We start from the raw sequence: 18036 nt of genomic DNA on the forward strand, positions 1-18036 counted from the left end.
CGAGCATGTTTATCGTGGTCTCCTGAAAGCCCAGAAGCCCATAGGTCAGAGAACTGCGTTTTGATGGATTATAGGATTGTAACTGTCCCTGCCAGTTGACAGCTTCTATTGGCTGGGAGGATGAGCCTGTAAACCTTTATATAATTATTGTATTAAAGGCACTGTGCCTCTGTGTTGCTGGCGCTTGTTCAGGGATCAATGCGGAGATAATTTCAAAAATGAATAGTAAGTATTGATCGTCCCATGGTGGGGCCTTATCAGCGGCTGAGGCCGAGGGCTGCAGACTATAACTTCAATGTCATTTATGATGATATGATGTGCATTGCCGGGGAGCAATTTCAACAAAGGGCTGATTTAATTCGCAGCGGATTTTTGTAGTGTGATGGGTAATAAATCACAATCTATGTAATTTTTAGAAATGAACACATGTTGGCAGTAGTTCAGGGCAGTTCCTAAGAGATCTGAAAATGACCAGGGAGGGGAAATATCAGCCGAGAACCCCCTCTGAATGATTGGGCTTTGCTTGATTCTGGCATTCACATGACCTTGGGGTCCCTGCTGGCAGCTGCTGGTTAATTTTCTTCACTGAGGACACAGTTTAACTTTCTATCTGTCTGCCAATTACCTGACATTTTCAACTTATCACCTTCTATTTTTTAAATGATTGGAGGCACATCCACATTTTGACATTTTTTTTAAAGCAAGTATTCGTTCTGTTGCTGCAGAGGCATCTCTCTGCCATTCTGCTGTAGTAGCCCTCTTTCTATTTCCCCTCACGAAAATTAACATCAGTTTACATAACCACATAAAGAGACAATTCGGGCATTTTATTGTAATTTTCAATACTTCCTTGGTTAGACGCTGCCAACTTCTAAATTTCAACCTTAGCCATAGACTCATGCATGGAGACTCACAAATCGTCTGTTAGGAAATTATACTCAGTGGTCCTTGTTTGAAGAAGGTTCTACCCTTTAAAAATAAATCATTTTAAAGTAAATCATGAAGGAATACTGGAACAACATGAACAGGTTCATTAAGCCCTCTAAAATTAGAAAAAATGAAGCAACAGTCATGAATTGTAACTTGTTGATTTCAGTTGTTATAATACTAACAGTATATTTTATATCCATTCATTTCAGAGGAAGCAAATTTTGATACTTCAAGGATATTGGATGCAGATCCCTAGGAAAGAGTATTACAGGATTAGAAAACTAAAAATAGAATCCAGGCTGGGTCTGCAAAAGGCGCAATAGTTCTCCCAGGTTCCCACCGATGCTGATGTGGAATCTCAACGCCAGTGCCGCTGTGCCGGGGCCGCATCTGTCACCGTGCGCCCCCGTTTAAGCGTCGTTTAACTGGGGGAGGAACAGGTAAATTAGAGAATCTTATATCCAAGGCCAGGTTTTGTACTACATGACTCAGACTCAGTGAGCGAGGGCGTGTTCTTGGAGGGCAGATTTCCCAGCCTATGGATTTATAACCCTTCCTCCATGACCTGGGATTCTGCGGCTTCAACTTAGAGCTCGCAGGCCTGAGCCCCCAAGAGCCCAAAATTAGAAAACATCTTGTGTGATATTATCTCTTGATTGCCTGGTTCGTTGTTTTTACATTTTTAGTCTTTCTTGTTTTCTAAAAATCATCGTGAAGCCCTAACCTTTCCCCTCTCACATCAATTCATGGTGAAAACACTTTCATTGTATTTCAAATAGTTTACCCGTACCATTTTTTAAAACGTGTTGCACAAACCGGGGCCTGTTGGGGGGTGGGAGGCAAGGGAAGGGGGAGCGTTAGGACAAATACCTAATGCATTCATGCATGTAGGGCTTAAAACCTAGATGACGGGTTGACGGGTGCAGCAAACCACCATGGCACATGTATACCTGGGTAACAAACCTGCACGTTCAGCACATGTATCCCAGAACTTAAAATAAAATTAAAAAAAAAAAACATGTGCTGCCCTCACAGTGCCCGTGAGTGAGTGTGCTCATTCTGCTCATCCACCCAACACTTAGTTTACTTGCAAATACAGGACTTAATACTTATGATGTCACAGACACCCCCCAACACACACACCCACTCTGTATCTCTCATTCTCTCAAGGCGGCTTCCTCCCTCTTCTTCACTGCGTTTCTCTCTTACCTTATGGAGAACACTTTTCCTACCTTTCATTTTTCCTCTTCAATTTTTCCCTAACCTCGTCATACAAAAAAAACCCTCCCCCAACCCTCACCAATATATTACAACCAAATTATATGTAAAAGATCTGAATGGAACCCCTGTCATCTTGGGAATAGCATATGGATTCCAATAATAAGTCACAATTTCTATCCTCTGCCCCAACCTGTGCTATGTAAGGCTCCTGCCTACAAAAACTCCACTTCCCAAAACTCAGTTTCCTTCGGTTCCATGTGGTGCCCAGGAATGTTTGCTCTGCGCCTACAATGGCTTCCTCTGAAGACACTTCTGAGAGAGATGGCTTTTCCTTCACATAAAGATATTGCATCCTCTAGCTTCGATGTTTGACTTACAGTCTACATTTTGCCATTTGGCATAAAAATGTTGAAATAAACTTAACACAACAGACATTTATCCAGCCCCTACTGTACGCGGAGCATGATGCCAAATCCTCAAGACACAAAGATCCTAGGATTAAGCCTCTATCTGTAAGGAGCTCCTAGCACAGAACATAAGAGGCACATGACAGTGGGTCCATTTCAACCCGTTACTGGGAATATAGCAGTAGGAGTGCCGGATACGGAGGGTCCAGGGCCCCGGGGACAATGGCATTGACATCCAGCTGCAGTCCCACATAGGGCTTCTCAGAGAAGAAACACGGTGGCTGAACCAGGGGCGAACAAGGATGTGTTAGGGTGCACTAGGTGCACATATGTCTAGTTAAGAGGAGCAGCGTGTACAAAGATGTGAAGCTATGAAACAGTCTGCGGAAGGCGGGGAGAAAGTTTTGGGAGTGAGGGAAGGGGAGGCTGGGAAACAGGAACCAGTACTGGAATGTGTAAAAATGGTAGAAATAATGTTCAAGGACAAGGGTTACTTTTAATCCCACAGCTTCCATATTCTACTCTTCTGATGAATTATCCATTTAATAGCTTCCTAAGTAATCATTTTAGAAAGTTATACCAATAAAATACTCTAGTCTTTCAATTTTCCCCAATGTAAGACCTCATTACCTCCTGTAATAAGAGTACAGTGACATTCTCAGCACTGTACTGTACTTAAGAGCCAGTGTACGTTTCATGAAGAAGATGCCTTTCAAGTTGTGAGTTTCCTAATGTTTCTACGATTTCATTTCTAATGTTATAATTAATTGATTTTCAACCTAAATGTGGTATTTCCTCTCTACAATTAGAAATGTGAAATATAAGAAAAACTTACATTGTATGCTTTTGATGTGTGGTTCATTTTGGTTTGCACTAATTTCAATATATTTTTGATAATGCTGTCCTGGTAGAACATAACAGGAAAATACCTGTCCTGAAGCATTTATCTGATTTTAACAATTATAGTAATGAAATTTTAAAGCATGACCATAAGTTAGAAAGAAATAAAAAGTTGATATCCTTCAAATGACTTAATTTGTATTAATGATAATCATATTATATAATGTTTTATTTTACTTATTTTTTTCTTTTTTTTGAGATGAGGTCTCATTCTGTCACCCAGGCTGGTATGCAGTGGTGTGATCTCGGTTCACTGCAACCTCCACCTTCTGGACTCAATTGATCCTCCTGCCTTAGCCTCCCCAGTAGCTGACACTACTTGCATGTGCCACCATGCCCAGCTAATTTTTGTACTTTTTGTGGAGACAACCATGTTCCCCAGGCTGGTCTCAAACTCCTGAGCTCAAGCAATCCTCTCACCTTAGCCTCCCAAAGTGCTGGGATTACAGGCATGAGCCACCACACCCAGCCAGCATTTTGTTTTTAAATATTGTAGTTTCTGTTATGTTTGCAATGAAGATGTGAAAGGAAACATTATTTTATTCATATATTAATATTATTAATAAGAATAATCCTCATTTATTAAATATTTCTAAATATGGAGCAGACACAGTGACAACATTTTGCATATATGAGCTCACTTGGTCTTTCAGTCACTCTGAGACAGTTGCTTTTACTGTCCCCATTTTGCAGATGAGGTTACAGAACATACCATCCCTCCAAGCCCACGCAGCTCAGTGAAGTGAAGCGAAGCAAGAGTCCAGCTCAGGTCTGAGTCCAAAGCTCATGTCTCAAAATTAATCAGGCTCTACAAAAGACATTGGTTCCCTAAGTGAATTACATCCTAAACAATTTTAAAGAATTAAGAATATATTCTGCTTTTTTTTTTTTTTGAGATCTTGAGCTAAGAAGACTTTATTACGCTTCTACATTCTCTATTCTGAAAATATCTACTATCATATTTGGGGAAAAGAACAATAAAATTTTACCTTATGTTAACATGAGAAGGTTAAATATTTTAACTTTATCCACACCTCTGACAGTCTTGGACTTCACCTGAGCCCTGTGATCCTGGAAAATGGTGAAGGGTAAGAAATCTCACCGTGGTGTTCCTGCAAACAGCTCACTACAAGGTGCCGCCCGCCCCATGCGGCTTAGGTGAGATCCAGACGAGTCCCTCGAACTCCGTGCCTCATGCGTGATTAGCTGTATCGCTTGTTCCCGCTGATGTGTCAGACGTCATGCTTGTGAGTCAAACACAGGCCAAGCTTTCCACCTTCTCCAGGTCCCCACACACAGTCTGAGCCCCATAGACAGCCCTGTCACCAGCCCCTCCTGAGAACAGACCAACCTCGAGGGAAAGCATTTCCGGACCTGCACACCCAGTTTATCCAGCTCTGTTCACTTCTCCTTAGAAAAGAAAAACCCTTTTCCTAATCCTTGGGAGACATGCAGACTTTACGGCTGGAGACTTCTCCCCGTGGCAATGACCTCCTCCCTCTGTGGCCATAGTCACTTTCTCTCCTTTGCAATAACCCTGCTGAATATCGTCTCTCTTTGCCAAGTCTGAGTTTATTTCTTACTGGACACCATTTTTTATCAGCACAGAATAAAGATTGACTGCTCAGTGATTCAACTTTTATTAAGTAAATTGCATCTCCTTCGTTAGGTGACCCGATCCCAGTTCTACCAGCACAACACACACAGCTGCCCAGTCACCTCTCCTCCAGAAGTTCCACCGGGAATTAGAGGAGACTTTTGAAAAATTATTTTAAATGGTAATAAATTCTGTGCATGGTAAAAGGTAAAAGAGAGGGTGGTTTTGATGCCCTTTAGTATAAACTCTATAGAATTAAAAAAACTGCCACACTTCCGTTTTTCCTAAGTGTTTACCAACATGGACGTGAGTAGCAATGTGAAGATCAAACACTCTAACTCCAAGAATAGAGGCTGAGTGCAGGTTATCCGGCAAGCGCCATCGCGGGACACCGCCTGGCCAAGACACCCCACGCCCCTCGTATATGTAACCACACATGCAACTCCTGCTTACTCGTGTTAGTGGATGGGGTCAGAGATGCGGATAAATCAATGTATCCGAGTATTCTAAAATAATTACTATTGATCCATGCAGGACTGGAATTCTTGCCTTAATATTTAAATATTGATATATATGACACCCTGGAAATCTAGAGTCTTTGAAGTAAAATGATGATGACACCTTCTAAATTTACCCATCTCAATCGGGCTAGCACACACTCTGGTTTCCCAGTGCCCATCTCTTCTCCCGCTCTCCTCCACCCAGCAGAACAGACCATCTACTGGAATATGCTAGAACTGCCAGAAATGAGTGACACATTCAACTAGAACAATTGGGAGGATTTTCGTAAGGGGCTGCTCACATAGGAGTGGGCGGGTCACAGGGGGCCACAAGAACTTACTAGGAGTGGGTGCAGGCTCTTCTCCTGAGACTGAATTGGAGCAAGGGAAAACCTTGCTGGGACCTGCAGTGAGAGGTGATGTGGACAGGGTGGGCCTCCAGGGTGGGGTGTGCTGGGGAGGGGCCCAGCTGCCTTGCTTCTCACAGAGAGGGTTGAGGAACAAAGGCCCTAATTTTGCCTTCCTCATTCACAGGTCCCACGGATGAATCCTGCTGATGACTAGCTATCCCAGGGATGGAGCCCATGGTGTCAACCCCTCAGGACACAGAGCAGAGGGGGAAAGAGCTGAGAGTGAATCTGAATGAGGGACAGAAGATGTGAGTTACAGGTAACTCATTTTATTTTATTTTATTTTTTTGAGACGGAGTCTCTGTTGCCCAGGCTGGAGTGCAGTGGCATGATCTCGGCTCACTGGAACCTCCACCTCCCGGGTTCAAGCAATTCTCCTGCCTTATTCTCCCAAGTAGCTGGGATTACAGGTGCACGCCACCGTGCCCAGATAATTTTGTTTTTGTATTTTTAGTAGTTTCACCATGTTGGTCAGGCTAGTCTCGAACTCCTGACCTCAAATGATCTGCCCGCCTCGGCCTCCCAAAGTGCTGGTGTTACAGACATGAGCCACCAGGCTTGGCCTGATAATTCATTTTAGATGTGTGTTCAGGCTTGCATGAAAGGAAGTGATGACAGGACCACGAGACTTAAGAGCTTACAAGTCAACGAAAGGAGTGCACATGTGTGGGTCATTTGAGGAGTGATGACTCGGGATGGAGGTGTAGACACAGCGGGCCTGGAGTTCAAGTGAGTGATGACGGGAATGGTGATGGAGAAAGTGGAGGTGTAGATGGGAGGACAGTTTGGGTGTGCTTTTGATAGAGGTGGTTAGAGGAAGCTTGCTCCAGCTAAACACACCAGAGAAGTGCCTGCTGAATGATGGAAACAGGTGGACATTTCAGAAAAAGAGGGGAGAAATCACTGATGAGTTAGAAATGGATCCAATGAGGAAAGAGGAGACAGAAGCCACCAATATTCTTATTGCTAGGCCCTGCACCGGCAATAAAGAGGGAAAGGGAGCTGGATTAGGAACACGTGAGGGAGAGAGCCATGAGTTTTTATTTTTTTTTGTTTAAAATAACTTCTGATTATACAATAAACACACATTTTAAATAATTTGCAGTAAATAACAAAGAGAAAGCAAGAAATTTAAAATGGCCATAAGTGACTATAATCATGGTTTCTAAGAGATAGCCACTGGTTTTCAGCGTTTTTGGTAGATTCATTTAGTACTAAATATTATGTGCGAGTTGCAGACATGCTCTCCTGTGTCGAATCTGCAGAACACAATGTCTGACAACCAGAAAGGGCCAAATAAATCTTCGTTGTACAAATTGTTCTTTGAAGAAATTTAGATCATTCGTACATGTGTGTGCGTATGTGTGTGTGCCTGTTTCTAGCATTATAATCTGTTTGCTTTAAAAATACAGTTAGCTTTTTTGTCATTGGAGATTTTATTTATAATTTTCATTATTATAAATATGATAACTATTCTATAGAGTAAACTGTGGTGTATGTGTGATGCTTTGCTTAGTATAAATTGGAATTCGTTATTGGACATGTTGAACTTCAGCTTTTGGAAGAATATCCAGATGGAGCGGTATAGGGGTCAGGAAGAGATGTATTGATACTATCTCAAATGCCTTAAAATACCAAGTTAATACACCTAGTCTTGCCGTCTCTATTTTTTTCTTTGGGGAGATGTCAGAGAAGCCCAGACAATGGCTGATCATTTAAAATGAAGTGTGGGGTAAAGAGAGGAATCATGGTAGACCCTTAGAGAACGCTCATTTTCAGACATGAGAAGAAAGAAGGAGAGTTCGGAAACGGACTGCCGAATGTCTGGGGGTGACAAGAAACACCAGGACAATGGAATGTCACTACACCGCCAAAAAGTGTGGAGCCATTTGTGTTCCCTCTCCTTCTCAGGAGAAGATCTGGGCTGGAAGTGCTGGTTTATGGTTTGTTAGTGTATTAGTCCGTTTTCACGCTACTGATAAAAGACCTACCGGAGACTGGGCAATTTACAAAAGAAAGACGCTTAATTGTACTCACAGTTTCACGTGGCTGGGGAGGCCTCACAAGCATGGCAGAAGGCAAGGAGGGGCAAATCATACCTTAGGTGGATGGCGGCAGGCAAAAAGAGCTTAGGCAGCGAAACTCCCGTTTTTATAACCATCAGATCTCGTGAGACCCATTCACTATCACGAGAACAGCACGGGAAAGACCCGCCCCCATAACGCAATCACCTCCCACCGGGTCCCTCCCACCACACGTGGGAATTCAAGACGAGATCTGAGTGGAGACACAGCCAAACCGCATCAGTTCGGCCATAGGTAGTGGTCAGAGCCAGAGACCAGGATGAGCCTGCCCCTTCCGCTGAGGTCTGGAGTGACCAGAGAAGGGAACTCCAGGGTAAAACAGAGCGGCAACCCCTAAGAACCTGGGGGCACAAACAGCACAAAGACCATTTAATGAAGCATTTTCAGAGTTTAGGATATTTCCAACAAAATATTTTCCCCAAAAGGTATCTTTAATAATATTGGATGCGTTGATTTCTAAGAGGGTCCTACAGAGACACATTCCAGTCACTGGTCTCCCTTTCTCCCATGTATTGGTATTTTCAATACATAATGTCTGGAGCAGAGCATGGAAATGGCCTGAAAATATCCTCTCCTTTGCATACGGGAACACACAGATGGGAGGATGCGTCTTCAGGAGAAGGTGAGCGAGACCTCGGTAGCAGAGGAACAAGTTCAAGACTACACATCTTCTTACTTGTCAGTTTAAATCTCAAGTGAAGAGCGAGCTCACTGCAGGTCTAAAAACAGTATTTCCTGCTGCCAAGACATGAATGAGCTAATTGTGTTTTAAATAGTTCACCTTACAAAAAATTTTCTTTCTTTATGTGAAAAGAGCGGTGATTTATTAATTTTCCTTTCTATTATTTGCTATAGACTTTCCCTAGCATCTTCCCCATAAATCACTTCTCTATTGAAACCAATACTGAAACCTCAGTGTAATTAGTGTAGATTGCAGGACATGTGTGAAATAAAACAAGCAAATTTAAAATATCTGGGCAGCCCCCTTTCAGGCAGTAATGTAAGGGACCCTTCAAGGATTTTCAGGGTAGCATCTTTCACCTTGGCAGCCAATCCAGCATCAAAGGTGACAGGACTGGGCAGTAGGCACTTAGAAAAGATAGCTGCAAATGCTACAAAGAACTAAATTAGTAAAGGAAACTTAATTATCTTGCCTGCAGCCTCCCTCTGGTCAGTATCCCAATTGAACACAGACAAAACTCAGCATTTTTATAAATGCACTACTTCAGACTTAGAATAATTCCTTTCTTAACCATTCATCTAGAACTGCACTGGCCATTTTTTTTTCTGTCCTTTATAGATTTAGAAACAGTAAATATCAAATGACATCCATTAAATCATAAAAACACATGCCGCTTTGTTTTTTAGGAAACCAGTTTTGACTTTTGTTTTTCAACTTAGAAAATGGGAACAAGGATATTTTTTAAGATGTAAATTATATAGTATAAGCAACTAACATACTTATCCAAATACTTTCAGAACATTCTGTGATGTTGTTTTATGCACAAACACACATCAACGTGTATGTGCCATACTATAGACATGAAAGAACATCCTTCAAGCCAAGGGTATAAATCTCATTATAGTACAGAAAATGTGATTAAGTCATTTCTGGAAAAGATACGTTAGTAAATAAGGATGATAAAGAAAAAAGTCTATTTTCATTGAGGTTATAAATTTGCAAGGTTATAATATTTTCAAAATGTTTGAAACCTATCTTACATGGGAAGACACCCTACAGAAATCACCTTTCATATATCCTCTTCAGTCTTTTCTCTCTGACTTGTTTATAAAACTTTAAATTAAAGATGATAGAATCTTAGATAATGTTAACTGTGTTACTTGCGACTGCTCCACTCTGGTGAGAGGAACAGTTCTGAAACAGTTCTGGAAAGCAGAACATTTCTGGAGAGGGGAACCGTTTTGGAGAGGGGAACAGTTCTGGAGATGGGGACAGTTCTGGAGAGGGGAACAGTTTGGGAGACAAGGACAGTGCTGGAGACGAGGACAGTTCTGCAGAGGGAAGTAGTTCTGGAGAGGGGACAGTTCTGAACAGAGGAACAGTTCTGGAGAGGGGGACAATCCTGGAGAGGAGGATAGTTGGGGAGAGAAGGACAGTTCTGGAAAGGGGAACAGTTCTGGAGCTAGGAGTAGTTCTGTAGAGGGGAACAGTTCTGGAGAAAGAAAGAGTTCTGGAAAGGGGGGCAGTTCTGAAGAAGACGACAGTTCTGGAGAGAGGAACAGTTCTGGAGAGAGGGACAATTCTGGAGAGGAGGACAGTTCTAAAAAGCTGCCCGCAAGAGCTAGGTCAACCTAGGCCAGTCTTCAAAATGTTGGGTCTTCTGTTTATGTTCGTATTCCCCTGAGTTATGGATCCAGCCTGGCATGCCGTGAGTCTGTTGCCATCACAGCCTTTTCTTAAGGCAACTGCACTAATGCATACTGTTTAATCCTTGAGCCATGGCAAACTATGAGGAAAGACCAAATGGTGAACAGAGGCAAAGAGGAGAAGGCAGAGAAAGGCTTAGAAATGCGTCGACTTCTTACTCAGCCAGCTTATTAACGGGAAGGCTGCAATATGGATTAAAACATTGATTACATAGGGAAAAAGTATGAATTTAGTGTTTAGAAGAATGCTTATTAAGAAGACTACCTCTGAACTCTTTCATGTTTGCTTTGTAAAGTTTTAGGTTGTTTATGAAATCTGATAATAAATTTTCATGTCATGTGTTTGAAACAGTTTGTGGAGACTCATATAAAAAAAAACTCTTTAGATCATATTTCTCTAGTTTTGTTGTATCCTGAAAAATCACCACATGCTTTGAGGTCAAAACTCATGGTTATAAATATCAAAATAAAAAATATTGTATATATTTTTATTATAATATTTTTGTATAGATTGGTGTATAGCCCTGATTTACTTTAAACTAAGAACATGAGTAAGTAGATATATATGTACCCTTGTAGTTATATATAGTTAATGTATATCCAACTCATTGTCATGTTAGCCTCAGCATGCATATTTTTATATATTTTACACACACACAAACCAAATTCATGCATATATAACAATTGCCAAATGCAGCTCTCTGTTGATCTTCAAATGTAGTATTTATCTGTCTGCAGACCAAACTATGTGCTTGCTATATCATTACTAGCTCAGGGGGAATCATTCAGACCAATGCAATTTACTCAATATTGGTCAGTTTGACTCCTGACCCTCGTCCCTCGACATCGTATCCTTGGCAACCCTTGCTGTGTGTTAAGGCAGGATGTGCTTATTGGTCTCATCTGTGACAGCTTGCTAAAGGCTGCTTAACATAGCCTGGTCTTTTCACAGAAAATTAGAAATCCAATAATATACTATATTCTGATCAGATTGATATTTACACAAGGGAAACCACAATTGAGGTGTGCTTTCTAAGCACTATGTTGAAGCTGCCAGGTCCTTTGGTTAGTTTGTTGCGTATACCATGAAGTGTGAGTTATTTTCTTTGTTGTCTTATGGTTGGTGGGGAGAGAAGGATTAGATATGTTTTACCCTCTGTTTGGGAGATCATTACACCTGACATGTATGCACGGATTCATCAGTTGGCAAAATAAACCAGAAAATTTTGTGGAAAATATCCCTTAGGAAATATTGTACAATATTTTCATTTTTGTATTTTATTTTTAGTAACTTTTACTGTGTATATTTGAGGTATAGAATCAGGTTGCTATAGTGAGGTCAACTAACATATTTGTCATTTCACACAGTTATGCAGTTTTTCACTCTCATATTTTAAATGAGCTGATTACCAAGAGGGTGTACTATGTTTGTGTATACCTGAGAAATTGTGGAAATTGGCAAATTTATGAATATATATATATATATAATATACGAATATGTGGGAATATATGGGAAATAATGCCTGAATCATGAAGGAAATCTTGAAAATATCATTTATATAGACTATTGTTGCCAAATCACTCAAATTCAGTAACAGATAGCTGTAACACATTTCCAAGCAGACAGTAGGGAGATTGGAGATGATAAATTATTATGAAATCAACAGCATCATCCCTGCTTATAAAAAATGGCCAATTGTCTCACACATGTCTCCTAAAATCCACATGAAAGAAACCTCCCTTAGCTGATGTTATACAGTTTTTTCAATTTAACACTTTCTTTTCTCCTTGAGATTTAGAAGTAGTAGGTGTTCATTTTCATGTAAGACAAAATAGGGCTTGAAGAATATCTCCAGAGTCTTTGTAAAGAAGGGTGATGTATTCTCATGCTCAAAAGCAGACATGTGCCTACCCACACTCAACAACCTACATCCTACAAGCCTACTTCTATTTTTAAAAGTTCAAAAGTAAAGAAGGAAAACAAATGGAAGACAGAGAAAGGAATAGAGGAGGCGACACAGAAGGAAGAAGGAAGGTCAGCTGTTTTTCACTGTAATTGAACTTTCACACTAATGTTTCCTAGAGAGAAGAACAAAACAGTTCCCCACAAAGGCTGTCAACAGCGCATTGCACCCTGCCCACCGCAGAAAGTGTGGCCACCAGAATGCCACCCGCAATACCCGTGGTGCTGGTGGAGGGTAGTTTTTATTTTTTTGCATTTAGAAAAATCTAGTTAATATTTACTTGTTGTGAAATCCCATTATTTTGATTATCTACTTACATTGATGATACATTTCTGTGGTTGTTAAACAAATTTCACACTTCAAAAAATCAAGTGTATGCTTGTGGAGGGACCAAGTTACTTTGAAAACAGAGCCTTTTAACATTTTGATTCTCTGCTAATCCACAGACAATTCTTGCATGAATTTGACCATTGTGTATACTTTTTGGTGGGATCTGATGTATATAAAATGTTGGCATTTCATATGCTGTGTATATGAAACATTGGTATTTCAGTGATTCTTGCTTAGCCACATCTCGAATATTTAAGATTATCTCCAAAATGAACATGCTGAATTTTATATTGGTCATTGTCTCTTCCTGAGTTTTCATTTTCAGGCTCTGCTCCCTCCAGGCCCACCTGTTGCCTGTCTTCATTCTGGGCCACATAGGATTTCTGCCAACAAACAGTCACACAGTGGAGCACGCCCACCTGGTGCACAGCTGAAGGCGTGTTCAGTATCAGGAAGAGACGCTGTCTGCCTGGCCATTATTCGCATGGGAGGCAGGGGTGATGTCACTGGGCACTGGGCACTGAGCAGGTCCTGGGAGTGGACCAGGCTGCATCAGCTTTTCTTCAAATACCTTCAACACCAGGACAGGTGGTGGTCACCTCCGTATGCACAAAGGACCATTACAGGATAAATACAGTCATCATTTACTTTACAGTAAAAATAAAAAGAGATGTAATCCTTACACAAATAGAAGATGAGAGTGTTTTCAAAAGCATTTCTTACATATAAATAGTGCATTATGCCTCTGTTTTGTTAAGAGTTTTACTTTTCTAGCTGTGTATACCACTGTTATCAGAATTCAATCACAAATGCAGCAAATACCTTTTGGAACTTTTACAATAAATAAGGCTGTGAGAATTTCAGCAAAGAAAAACATGATCTTTGTCCTTGAGGAAGTGATATTTTTTCTATAAGTTTTACTAAAAATTTTATCATTGTCATTATTTTGTTTTGTGCATTACTCATACCCAGGGGGCATAAACATCTTCTGTGAAAGCCTTGCATTGTTGATGCATTTCTGTGGTTGAACAAATTTCACACTTTAAAAAAATGAAGTATATATTTGTGGGGGGACAAAGTTACTTTGATAACAGCTTTTTAACTAACAGTACCCTAAATCTCAATTATTCTGTTTAATCGTTTCTGCAAAATAGCCATAAAAAGTTTCACAGCACCCATAAAATTATAGAAATTCTCTGTAAAATCTTACTTTTAGGGAAACCCATATGTGAATCATAAACACATTTATATGCACACAAACACTTGGTCCTAGGGAATGGATGACTTACTTTTTATAGGAGAAAATGACCCCGGAAGAGGTCATACCTTAGAGCTGTGGTTGCCATTGCATCACTGGTTACAGAAGATAACTTGCTTTGAGAAAGTCATGTTACTGAGAAAACAAGTGGTAGAATTTGTATTACGTTACATCAGGAAAGGGCTTTATAAATCCTCAGTGCCAAAGATAGCCAAACTGTTATCTACCAGCAGAGCTTATCCTTAAAATGAAATGTGGTATACAAAACAGCTGAAGGTAGATCTGGAAAGCCCATCCCCACGTACGGCCCACTTGCAGGAGCTTCTAACCAGTCACTGAGCCCAGGGCAGTGAGGTTGGCTCAGCAGACCAGCCCTTGACCAACAAGAAGTCTATGGTGCCACAGTGATAAGCTCTATCTAGATGGAGACCCCACTGCATTACTAAATTCATTCCTGGGCAATAAACTAACCCACACTATAGCATTACATTTTTGGAAGGTACCAAAAGCCAGTGCTCCCATCTCCCATCCAGGAGGGTTTCCTCCATACTAAATTGAGAGGTATGCATTTTTCTATGTGGAGAATACGTATGATTATTTAGAATAGAACAGTGTCCTACCTTTGGCCTGAAATCAGAGCACTTTTTCATTTCACACGTAAAAGGAATCTATAGTTTAAATTCTCCTGGGCTTTAAAGTGTTTGTTTGATACTTTTAAAATACAATCATTTAGAAAAATATCTATTTTCCATTATATTTCTAATTTGGAGCCAAATTCATACATTTTATATAATGCAGCTTGTATTTTTTAATTGCAATTTACTCTTTATTATTGAAACTGCTTGTGTTTTTCCAAGTCAACTGTTAGTCATTTCTTTCTCATTATTTGGAGGTAGAGAGAGTCCTTGATTCATCATAAAGTCTTTTGACTCTGACAGGCCAGGGTTCGAGCCCTTGCTCTGCCCATGGATATCCTGGCAGTGTTACCACTGTACCCTTCTCTCACATGGAGTGTGCAGATACTTACTTACTTCATTGACGTGTGAGCCATACGTGGCACATATTAAATGCTTAAAATTAGTTTTTGCAATAATATACCTTATGTGTATTTTTGTGTCTAAGTATTTTTTACTTGGTGCTTGTAAGCGTTCTATCCAGTAAGTCTTTGTCCTTCAAAGTTTTTGTTTTTAAAAATCCCATCTGTGCTTACATTTTATAAAGGCTTGGTTAAACTTTCATTATTAAATAATTGTTCAAATGCACCTTGAAATTTTATTGTTTAACATGTTATTTTCTGAAAGAAAAGTCGATTTTAGTGATTTTTAAGAAGGAAAATATTAACTAACCACTGCATTCATATTTAGCAGCCAAGCAAGCACATGAAGTGTTACAGTCAAGAACTAAATTGTGTGATTTGGGGGAAGAAATGTTATTTCATGCTACTTAGCAGCCATTTTCGATTTCACCATAAACTGAAGTTTTTAATTCCTTTTCTTTAATTTTTTAAAATTGCAATAGCTTTTGGGGTACAAGTGGGTTTGTTTACATGGATGAATTATACATAGTGGTAAATTCTGAGATTTTAGTGTACTTGTGTCACCTTAGAAGTGTACATTGTATCCAATATGGAGTTTTTTATTCCTCACCCCCTTTTCACCCTTCCCCTTCTGAGTCTCTAAAGTTCGTTGTATTACTTTGTATGCCTTTGCATATCCATAGCCTAGCTCCCACATGTAAGTGAGAAGCTACAGCATTTGATTTTCCATTCCTGAGTTATGGAGTTGTTATTTTCTAAGTTCATTCCTGGGCAATAAACTAACCTTAGCAATACATTTTTGGAAGGTACAAATTCTGTCATCATAAAATGATTTAGTCATGAAAATGAGATGGAATGCCCTTTTTTTTCAGGCTCCAACTTTGTAAGGCTTGCTTTCATGATATTTTCTGTGTAGCTGTCCCAAGCCACATGGGCAAGAAATACCACATGTCTCTTCTGTGCATGGCACTCAACAGTGATCACAAGAGGAGGGGGGGTTTGGGAACTAAGCACCACAACAGGTGGGGATGGAGAGTGACCCTCGTGTGTTCTGTGTGCAATGGAAAAACACAGGACAAGTAAATAGAGGGTGTGCTTGCTTTCATATCACGTGATCAAAATCAAGTATCTTTAGCCTTTAATATGCAAATTATCTTGCTAAAATACCATGATGTTGGCTTATGTTGTTCATGATGCACCTTGAAGTTTAATCTGACATGAAGGGAGATTATGCATTATGTGTGTGTGTTCTGAGACCATGCCAAATGGCTCTGACAGCCCAGTTGAAGTCACCCTGCCCAGAGAACCCCACAGTCAGCCCTCCTGCCTTTTCCCACGTCATCTGTTTGTTCCCATTCATGATTTGCATGTTTATGCACTTATCTAACTCATCTCCTTGCATATGGAAATCCTGATGGGTCACACCTAACCTTCTCTGTTTTTGAGCCTTCTTTGCAAGTGATTGATGATGGCTTGAAATTAAGAAAAAAGCACCTAATAAAAGCATTAACATCATCATTTATAAAAATATATGTCAGAATATATAAAGTTGACATTTATAAGGAAATAATCATTAATCTGAGTACAACCTCATGTGTTAACACTTTAGGACACTGGTAATTTTTACTGTTTGCTGAAAATGTTTTCAATGCACAGTCAGTCCTCTGTATTTGTGGATTTTCCATCCATAGATTCAACCAATCAAGATTGAAAATATTCAGAAAAAAATAATTGCATTTGTACAGAACATGTCCAGACACTTTTCTTGCCGTTATTTTCTAGGCAATCCAGACAACAACTAGATAGCATTTACCCTGAAGTTGGTATTATAAATAACCTAGAGTTGATGCTAGTGAACAAGAAGATGTGCACAGATGATGAGCAGACACTACACCATTTTATATCAGGAACTTGAGCATGTGTGGACTTTGGTATCTCCAGGGGTTCCTGGAACCTGTCTCCCATGGAAACGGGGGCAAATGTACACATTTGAAGTTTCAAAAGCTTATAATACATTCAATTAAATTCCCACTTGGGGGCTTAATCATTTTAGACGTTCTAGAGTGTTGCATATCCTGATATAGTCAATACTGTTCTGGTGACTGAGATGGGAATTAATATGTGAACACTTGATTCATTAAGATACTGTGATCCCTACTTATCTTAGAAAATAATGGTGTTCAAAGATAGTAAAATTAAATTAATAGAGTACTTCCATTAGAAAAGAAACCTTTCTCTTTGTATTTTTCTGTCCATTCCCTTGTTGCCACAAAAAGGTTCCTACAGAGCCAAAGGTTCCCTCTGAGGGCCTGAGCTGGGTGGCTCACAGGCCCTGCAGAGCCTGGGGTGAGCAGAAGCGGATGGGAAGCTGGAGGGAGTTTGCACCACCTGCAAGGAGCCGTGTGGCTGGACCGCAGCCCACTGTGCCCTGCACAATGGGAACACAATATGGCCAGATCCACATATTTTTAATAAAAGCTGAAAATCCATACATGTATATAAAAGCATCCCAATGTTTAAATGCTAGCTGAATTTTTTTAAAAAATTATATAAGCCACACAGAACCCTTCCGGTGGGGGCATGAAGACCTTCCGTCTGTGGCCCCTAACGTTTGCCATGAGCGGATGGCTCGGCTTCAGGCAGTACACGGCAGTGGCGTGTGCCCTGGTTCTCTCTGACTCTGGACTTGGTCCTGAAAACAGGCCTTTTGCAGGTGGAAATGCCAGGCGGCCAGCCCTCATGCCCTGACACAGGAGGAGGAGCTTCCTCACTTGAGACACTGGGTCCTTTGCGGGTTGAAATGTCAGGTGGCCAGCCCTCCAGCCCAGACACAAGGGGAGGGGCATCCTTGCCCTAGACAGTGGGTCCCTGGTAAGGGGCAGGAACAGGAGCCTCAAAAATGCAGCACACCAGGGTTAAAACTGAAAGAAAAAGTGGAATATAGAAAAGCCCTAAATTTTAAGCAGTTGCCAATAGATTTTCGCTGTGGCAGGAAGAAGCAGACAGTGCAC

The 18036-nt window shown here is 40.5% G+C and overlaps 1 long non-coding RNA gene across 1 annotated transcript; it reads right to left on the reverse strand.

The window, feature by feature from the left end:
* Positions 1-1078: 1078 nt before the first annotated feature.
* Positions 1079-8075, reverse strand: LOC134808634 (uncharacterized). The gene is made up of 3 exons (XR_010152005.1): positions 8003-8075; positions 4171-4266; positions 1079-1355 (listed from the first exon to the last, which is right to left on the reverse strand). It is a non-coding gene; the product is annotated as an uncharacterized LOC134808634 (long non-coding RNA).
* Between the last annotated feature and the right edge of the window lie 9961 nt (positions 8076-18036).

The sequence above is a fragment of the Pan troglodytes genome, chromosome 17, assembly GCF_028858775.2.
Source record: "Pan troglodytes isolate AG18354 chromosome 17, NHGRI_mPanTro3-v2.0_pri, whole genome shotgun sequence".
Taxonomy (NCBI): Eukaryota; Metazoa; Chordata; class Mammalia; order Primates; family Hominidae; genus Pan; species Pan troglodytes.